Genomic DNA, 7,252 nt, shown 5'->3' on the forward strand with positions numbered 1-7,252 from the left:
CTGAGCCAGGGCTGCAGAAGAGGGAGTGTGTTCAATGCTTTTAGAAGATATTAAAATGAACCAAACCACTTTAAATCTGCCCTGTTTCTGTCTGCTTTTAGTCAGTGGTGTAGTATCTCCTGGCTGATTTACTGCTGCTTGGAAAAAGTATGGGTCTCATTCAAACAACCATGAAGCACTTGGAGCAATTACTTGTTTTACCTGGATTTTGTAATGCTCTCTGGTCAGGTTGTAGGTGTGAGAGCAAGAAAACTGATGATAGGGGTGGGGGGAATTTTAACATGTTCTGAGTTTAAGGAGATGAATAGCTATCTCTGGAAAAACTGGTCCATGCCCAGAACTTTACAGAGTATAAAAAGAAGGTCATCCTACTCAGCAGGCTTTCCAGTTATTTAGAGAAGACTTCCCCCCCTCCCGTCACAGCAAAAATTAACACAATCCCTATCACTCTCTTGGGACCAGTCAGTCTCCAATCATTCATTTTCCTCTTGAAGCTACTTTGAGAAATTTCTTGTGGGGAGAGGACATTCTAAGAGCAGTAGTAGGAAAAATATATATATTTTTTTTAAAGATGCATTTGGAGAAGTCCATTAAAATTGACTTTCTCAGTAAAATGGAGACCTTAACTTTGGTGCTTTATGTCTCTTTACGTCTTTATAGCACTCTGACCATTCATATTTATTCAATTTAAAATACATGTATTTTGTTATTCTTGTAATAGTTTTACTACAATTTAAACTCAAAGAAAAAAAAAAACACAAAAAGCAAACCAGAAAAAACCCCAACTCCACCACCCTCCCCCCTCTCCAAAAAAAAAAACAAACCCCCAAAAAAACAAACCCACAAACCAAAACCCAAACACCAAACTCTGGATAAATTATTTCCCATAACTGTAGGGCTAAAAAAAAAGATGCTTCTAATATCTGCTTTTGTTGGTGTTCAGTCAAATTTGTTGGCTAACAAGAACATCAGTTTGGCTAATGTAAATTGGTGTAGCCCCATTAAATCTGGTGTGCCAGCCTGACTTACTCCAGCAGTGGAATTTGCTCAGTTCAGTGCATTATACTGCCTACTAGTACTTGTCATAGGTACCCCATGTGTGTGGAGTTGTTATCAAGACAACTAACCAAATGTTTTTTTCCCCTGTGGGCTGGAACCAAACACATGTATAAGTTAAGTTTGAAGGGGGTGGTGCACTGAAGGAGAGGAAGGATTTCACATGGGTTAATTTTAGCCCAGGAAATCTAATTTGTCTGCACCCTTCTGTTGATGAAGATGATGGCAGACACTCTTGCAAGAAAGCATAATCCGTATCTTAACTGTACTCAAGAGGATCCTGTGTATCTATCCATTGAGCATATAGAAAGCATATGGCTGTTTACAGTCTTGGATTAAAGTAAGACTTTGTAAATACTGACATGCTATTCCTTCCATTTTGGGAAACATAAGTAGCACTCTATTCTGTGAGATGAGATTAAAAAAAAAGCTTATAGATAAAACATGGTGCTGCTTACCTCTTTGGATAGTTTTAGAAGATTTGGGAGCTGGTTGTCAGGGTCTGATATCATTTGTGCAGAAAGAGAGGGGAAAAAATTAATTGCGCTTTTTTTTTCTTTCTGAAAGCTAGAAAAATGCTGTTTTCTTGTTTTATAGACATGCTTTTTTTTTTTAGTGATTACTACCTAGTTTCTGAATATTTAGTTATTTTTTCAATTTTTGTAGACAAATTAAAATTAGTATTGCATTTTATCATTTTCCATATTTCTCTGGATTAAGGTTACCCTATCTCACAGAGCTAGAACCTGTACAGAGCTGTACTGAATGTACTACTATTTGCAGGATCTTCATGGGATTGTAACATTGGGTATATAGTCAACAGAAAATTTAAATTATACCAACATTTTTATTAGGACCTGGTCTTCTATAGTCACTTTTTAGTACGCAGACATTAAAATGACAGTAATTGATGAAAATGGAATTATTTCAGTTTAAATAAGAAAAAATACCCATCTTTATTCTCCATAAAAACTTTACATGCTGCTGGGCAGAGGTGAAATGCACAAACGTCTTTGAGGCACAGAGTAAGCACATCTATCTGTGTATTTGCCACTTATTTATGTACATATATTTCCCTTTAGTACGCAGACATTAAAATGACAGTAATTGATGAAAATGGAATTATTTCAGTTTAAATAAGAAAAAATACCCATCTTTATTCTCCATAAAAACTTTACATGCTGCTGGGCAGAGGTGAAATGCACAAACGTCTTTGAGGCACAGAGTAAGCACATCTATCTGTGTATTTGCCACTTATTTATGTACATATATTTCCCTACATGCAGACTTTTTCTAAGTGACCTATACCCATAAACCCCATAATTTAGGCCTTTCTTCGTCAATGTGTTGTCTAAGTTGACATTTTAATTTTAACCCAGTCAAAGGCAAAGCTGTTACCTGAGCTTGTTACAGTTTAGTTAAGCATTTTACTATACAGGTGAAACAATAGGATCCCATCTGTACTATAACAGTAAACTGTGTGGCAGGGAATAACAAGGTTCTAATCAGCCCCCTGGGTTAATTATAACCATAGGAATGATGAAACTCAAGGGAGACTTGAGGGCAGGGACGACGGATTGTTAATTTGACACAGAAGCTTTTCTTCCAGAAATTGGTTTCACACCATGTGGTCATTTCACACAGACCCTAGCCAGTCATCAAACGATGCAACCTCTTAGGGGCAAAAATTCCTGTATTTATATAACATTTTCTCAGTCAAGTCTCTTAAGGAACTACTGTGTTGAGAACGGGTGTCAGAAATAGGGCTGTCTTGTACCCACAACAGGTCTTTTCACACTTAATCACACATGTTTCCCTACCTTAGGAAGCCTTGGTCAGTATTAAGAGAACTGGAATTGAGGATATCTAGGGCTATTTAGGTGGAATATCCTATATTATATCGGAATATATTTTCCTGTTTTTTGTGTGGTCAGTGTTCTCTGTCCCTTCTCTGCAAGCCTAGTTTCAAACAATTTGTATTCCTTTCAGCCATCTTCCCTCAATGGCAGTAAAAGGAGCCTAAAATCTGGACAAATATATTTCCCTGTTTGAGCATTAGAAACAGCTGAACAGGCTGCCTGCTTTTGTTCATTTAAGTGTGAAGAGCAGACTTGTCTATCAGTGTTGCTCTATGTGAAACATATAGGGCTGGACTTTTAATCTTTAGCTATAGTTGCTGAAGTCAAGTCCATCAAAAATAGGAATTATGTGCTGAGTGACCAGGTGTGTGTTGTGATGGCAGTCACGGTCATCATTATGGCATTGCTGACACTGGATGATCTCTGGAAATTCTTTAGCAGCATAACTTGCTGCTCTGTGAATACTTTTAGTCTATTTTCCTATATTTTGCTTGGCCATGTGCTCCATGGGCTGCTCAGAGCTGTAGCACACCATGGAAAATTTAGTCTCTTTTTTCCACCACTATAGCAATGACTGGTGGATGGGTTAGTGAGAAGGGAATACAAAAGGAAAGCTTCAGTAGTCTTGTATACGGATCGCTTGGGCAAAAATTTCACCTCATATCAAGTGCAGATATGTGCATATAAGGAGTCACAAATTAATTTTATAATGAATTTTATTAGAGTGAAAATTGTAGGGTTTGACTGAAAGGACTGGTTTGGGTAACTTACTAACTAGTAAAGTGAAGTCATTCATTCCCTTTACTCGATTAATACATTGTCATGCATGTAGTAGCTTGTTTCTAATTCTTTTAGCATTACTCCAATTTCTCCAGCGACATGCCAATAAGTAGCAATAAAACCAGCCTGGGCAGGTTGCAGTTTGCCTCCCGTGTAATGTAACAGCTGCAGCAAAAAGCACTCTTGTGAACTCCTGGAGCACTCAGCTTGGAGCAGGCAGTTGTCTATTCCAGCCAGACTAACACTTCCAATGAGCTGGGCTGGGATTGGGGGTTGAGGGCTTCTTAAAGTTGTAACTTCTCTTTCTGTCACCTCTTTTCTGGACATTCATTGAAATGAAGCTCAGTGTCTGGCAATATTAGCCTTAAAAGTGACTGTGGAATCTTGGCAGGTGATAGTTCCCAAACCCTGAGTTTCCATGGCAGGTTGCATACTGTCTGTGCACTAACCCCAGCTGGCATGCTTGCTGTTACGCAAACAAATGCAGCCTTGGTTCATTGTCTTTCTCCAGATTTGCCTTCGATACTAAACAAACTGAGGATGAAAAATAGCATGCAAGCTTATAGCAGGGAAACAGAAGTCTACACTTCTGCTATGGAAATGGGAACAGTTATGACAGGGAAAACTAAAACATGGGTTTAGAGCATATGACACCAATTTTCTCTCTCTTCATAATAAAAAGCTACGTTGCAACTGCGAAGGCAGTGAGACAGCTAAGAACTTCATTCTTTCAGTGCAGTTTGAAGTTACTATTTAGGCCAGTTTAGGAGTGAGAGAGAACTGGAAACCCAGCTCTTTGCTCCCTTTGCATAGGTTGATAGCTTTTTGAGATCTTTCTCTCTCTTTGAAAACGGATCTTCTTCTGCTTTATCTCCTGCTAGTCTTATCTAACTTTTTTCCATAAAATAAACTCTGCTCTGCAGGTTCATCATTTAAGTTGTATCTCTGTTTTTTAGTAACTAGCATATTCCCTCCTGCCTGAAGACCTCCCATAGCAGACACAAAGCTCACTAAAACATAAGAAACGTTCAGTGGGCATGATTGTCACAAATTTATTATTTCTTCCTCACACCTGGCTTTCATGGAGGCTGTATGTAATTCACTCAAGGCAGACTCAGTATCAGAGTGATTTAATCACACTAATCTCACCTTTTGTTTCAGGACTTCCTAGGGTCAAAACCCCAGCCTTTTCCATTGAGGTGTGAAACATGTCAGTGCTTCTGTTCTGGTTACGGTTTTTCCCCTCCTCTTGCACAGCCTGGAGTAGAAGGCCATGGTAACAGTTACAATTATAAAATGTAGCTGTAACCCCAATATGTGGTAGGGGAATGGTAAACCTTCGGTTAGTCTATATTGTCAGCCTGCAGTCATGGCTAACACATGTATTGCTCACCCTTCTATTATCCATATTTCTGCCTAAAGATGTGTGTGTCTTCTGTTGAAGCACTGCATACCCTTCACTGGTGAAGAAGGGTGTACTGCAGAATTTTCTTTCTATTTTTTAAAAGATATTTTGTATATGCAAACGGTGAGCTCTTGATAATTTGAAACAAATGTGAAGGGCTAGTAGAAGAAAAATAGAAGCTAAGCAGAAAAATACTGGCAAGAATCAGTACACTTGAGCTGATTTGATCTGTTTTTCATTCTCTTTAAAGTTTTCTTAATTGATGTTAAAAATTCTTTTTTCAACTGCTTTACTTAACATGGGTTTCTGTCTCTCTTTCCTCTAGTGACTGTTTTTCTGGGCTGTCCTGGGAAAGCATAGTGCCTTTGAGAAACAGGAAAGAGCAGCTGCTTGATATATTCTTCAAGTGGTGAACACCTGCTTCTGGAGAGGTTCTCAAATCCATGCTGCCCACAAAGCTCAGAACAAAACCGAACAGAATCCTGGAGGTAAGACTGAAATTAAGAACAGTACCTGTTAGAGAAGCAGTGCCTCTTTCTTGGCCAGAATCAACATGTGGTTTGGAATTGAATCCAGGTTTCCTGGATCTAGTCTGGTGACCAACCCACAAGCTGCAACTGGTTGCCTGGTCAATAAGTTAAAGACCTTGGATAAATCATTAGAATAATCTCCAGAATTGTCAATCTAGGATCAAGCTTCAGAGTTCTTGACCAGACTAATACCTATTGACTTATTTTGCTGTGATTAGAATCAAATGAGTGTGAAATTAAATTTATTCTTGTTCATAAGTAATTAAGGTTTACATCCCTAATACCTGACAAGATGGAACCATGCTGAGATCAAAAAACCAGGGTAGAAAACCAGAAAACTAATGACTGAAATTCTACTGTTTGGATAGAGACAGACATAGCATAGGAACCTGTGAAAGCCTATGATTAATCTGAGGCTTGTGTGTCTGTTGTTTAATCTGCTGCCATGGCTTTCCTTACTGCACTGGTCTGCAGACATTCAATCCTTGTCTTAAGTGTTTATTTAGATTTTTCTTCTCTGTTCCTGTTCTTAAGCTTTTTCAATTCTTTTCACCCCTTGGGGTCACTAGCATTCACACTCCAAGGGCATTGGAAAGAAAACATTACTGTTCTGAAGAACATAGGCTGGATGAAATAATGGATTTCCCCTGTCCTGATGTTCATTAGGAAATGCAGAATGTATACTGCTGTGTTATGGTTTGAAGTCACAGCATTACTGCTCTACATAAGGGCTCAGGTGCCTGGAATCCTTCACAGGTTGCATATTAACTTCGTAGGTGCACAGGCTGAGTTTTTGGGTGCATGATCCATTCTGTCATTGAAAATCATTTTCATTCCTGATTGAAGAGAAAGTGACACTAGAAGAAAAAATTAAACTATGTTTGATACAGGTTAAGTGCAGGTTTACCTTGTGTGGTTCAGGAGTCCAAAAAAATCTGACTAGTCTAAAGAGAACGAGCTTGAAATCTGAGTGTAAATTCATATTTACTATATATGTGTTCTCAGATTTTGTTTCTGGTCATAAGTTGGACTAGACTTGACAGTCTGCATAGGTTTCTCTTGATATTATCACAAAGAAGAAAGACCAATGCAGCATGTTATAGAGATCACTTGCTACTAATCCTGTGCAGAAGAGACTGCATGAACTGCTGATTAGCTACACATAACGTCAATATTCTTTTCAACAGCATGACACATTCTTTATAAATGAGGAAAACGTAACTTAAAGGTATCAGTGACACAATCTGTTACCAATAAGAACACCCTCAAGCCACAGAAATTTTACCACAGCCTCATCAACTTCACATACAATGTCTGTATCTTTTTGTATTGCTCTTATTTTGAAAAAAAATCGATGGTACAAGTTTGTCTTTTTATTACTTCACATAAATACAATGATCCTACATTTTCTATAAAGGATGATTGCTTAGGGAAGGATTTTTTTCCTTTTCTGTTTAGTGGTGTTTAGTTTTTGGCCTTTTTTTTTTTTTCTCTCTTCCCTGTCCATACCTCTGCCCTATTCTCCAACTGACCCAACTTTTAGTTGCTTCTTAAAGACGACTTTGGTCCAAGTGTCAGGAAGCCTTGAGCTTAAGCTGAAGGATAATGTCGTGGAGGGGTTG

This window comes from Eurypyga helias, unplaced genomic scaffold (genome assembly GCF_000690775.1).
Source record: "Eurypyga helias isolate BGI_N326 unplaced genomic scaffold, ASM69077v1 scaffold12526, whole genome shotgun sequence".
NCBI lineage: Eukaryota > Metazoa > Chordata > Aves > Eurypygiformes > Eurypygidae > Eurypyga > Eurypyga helias.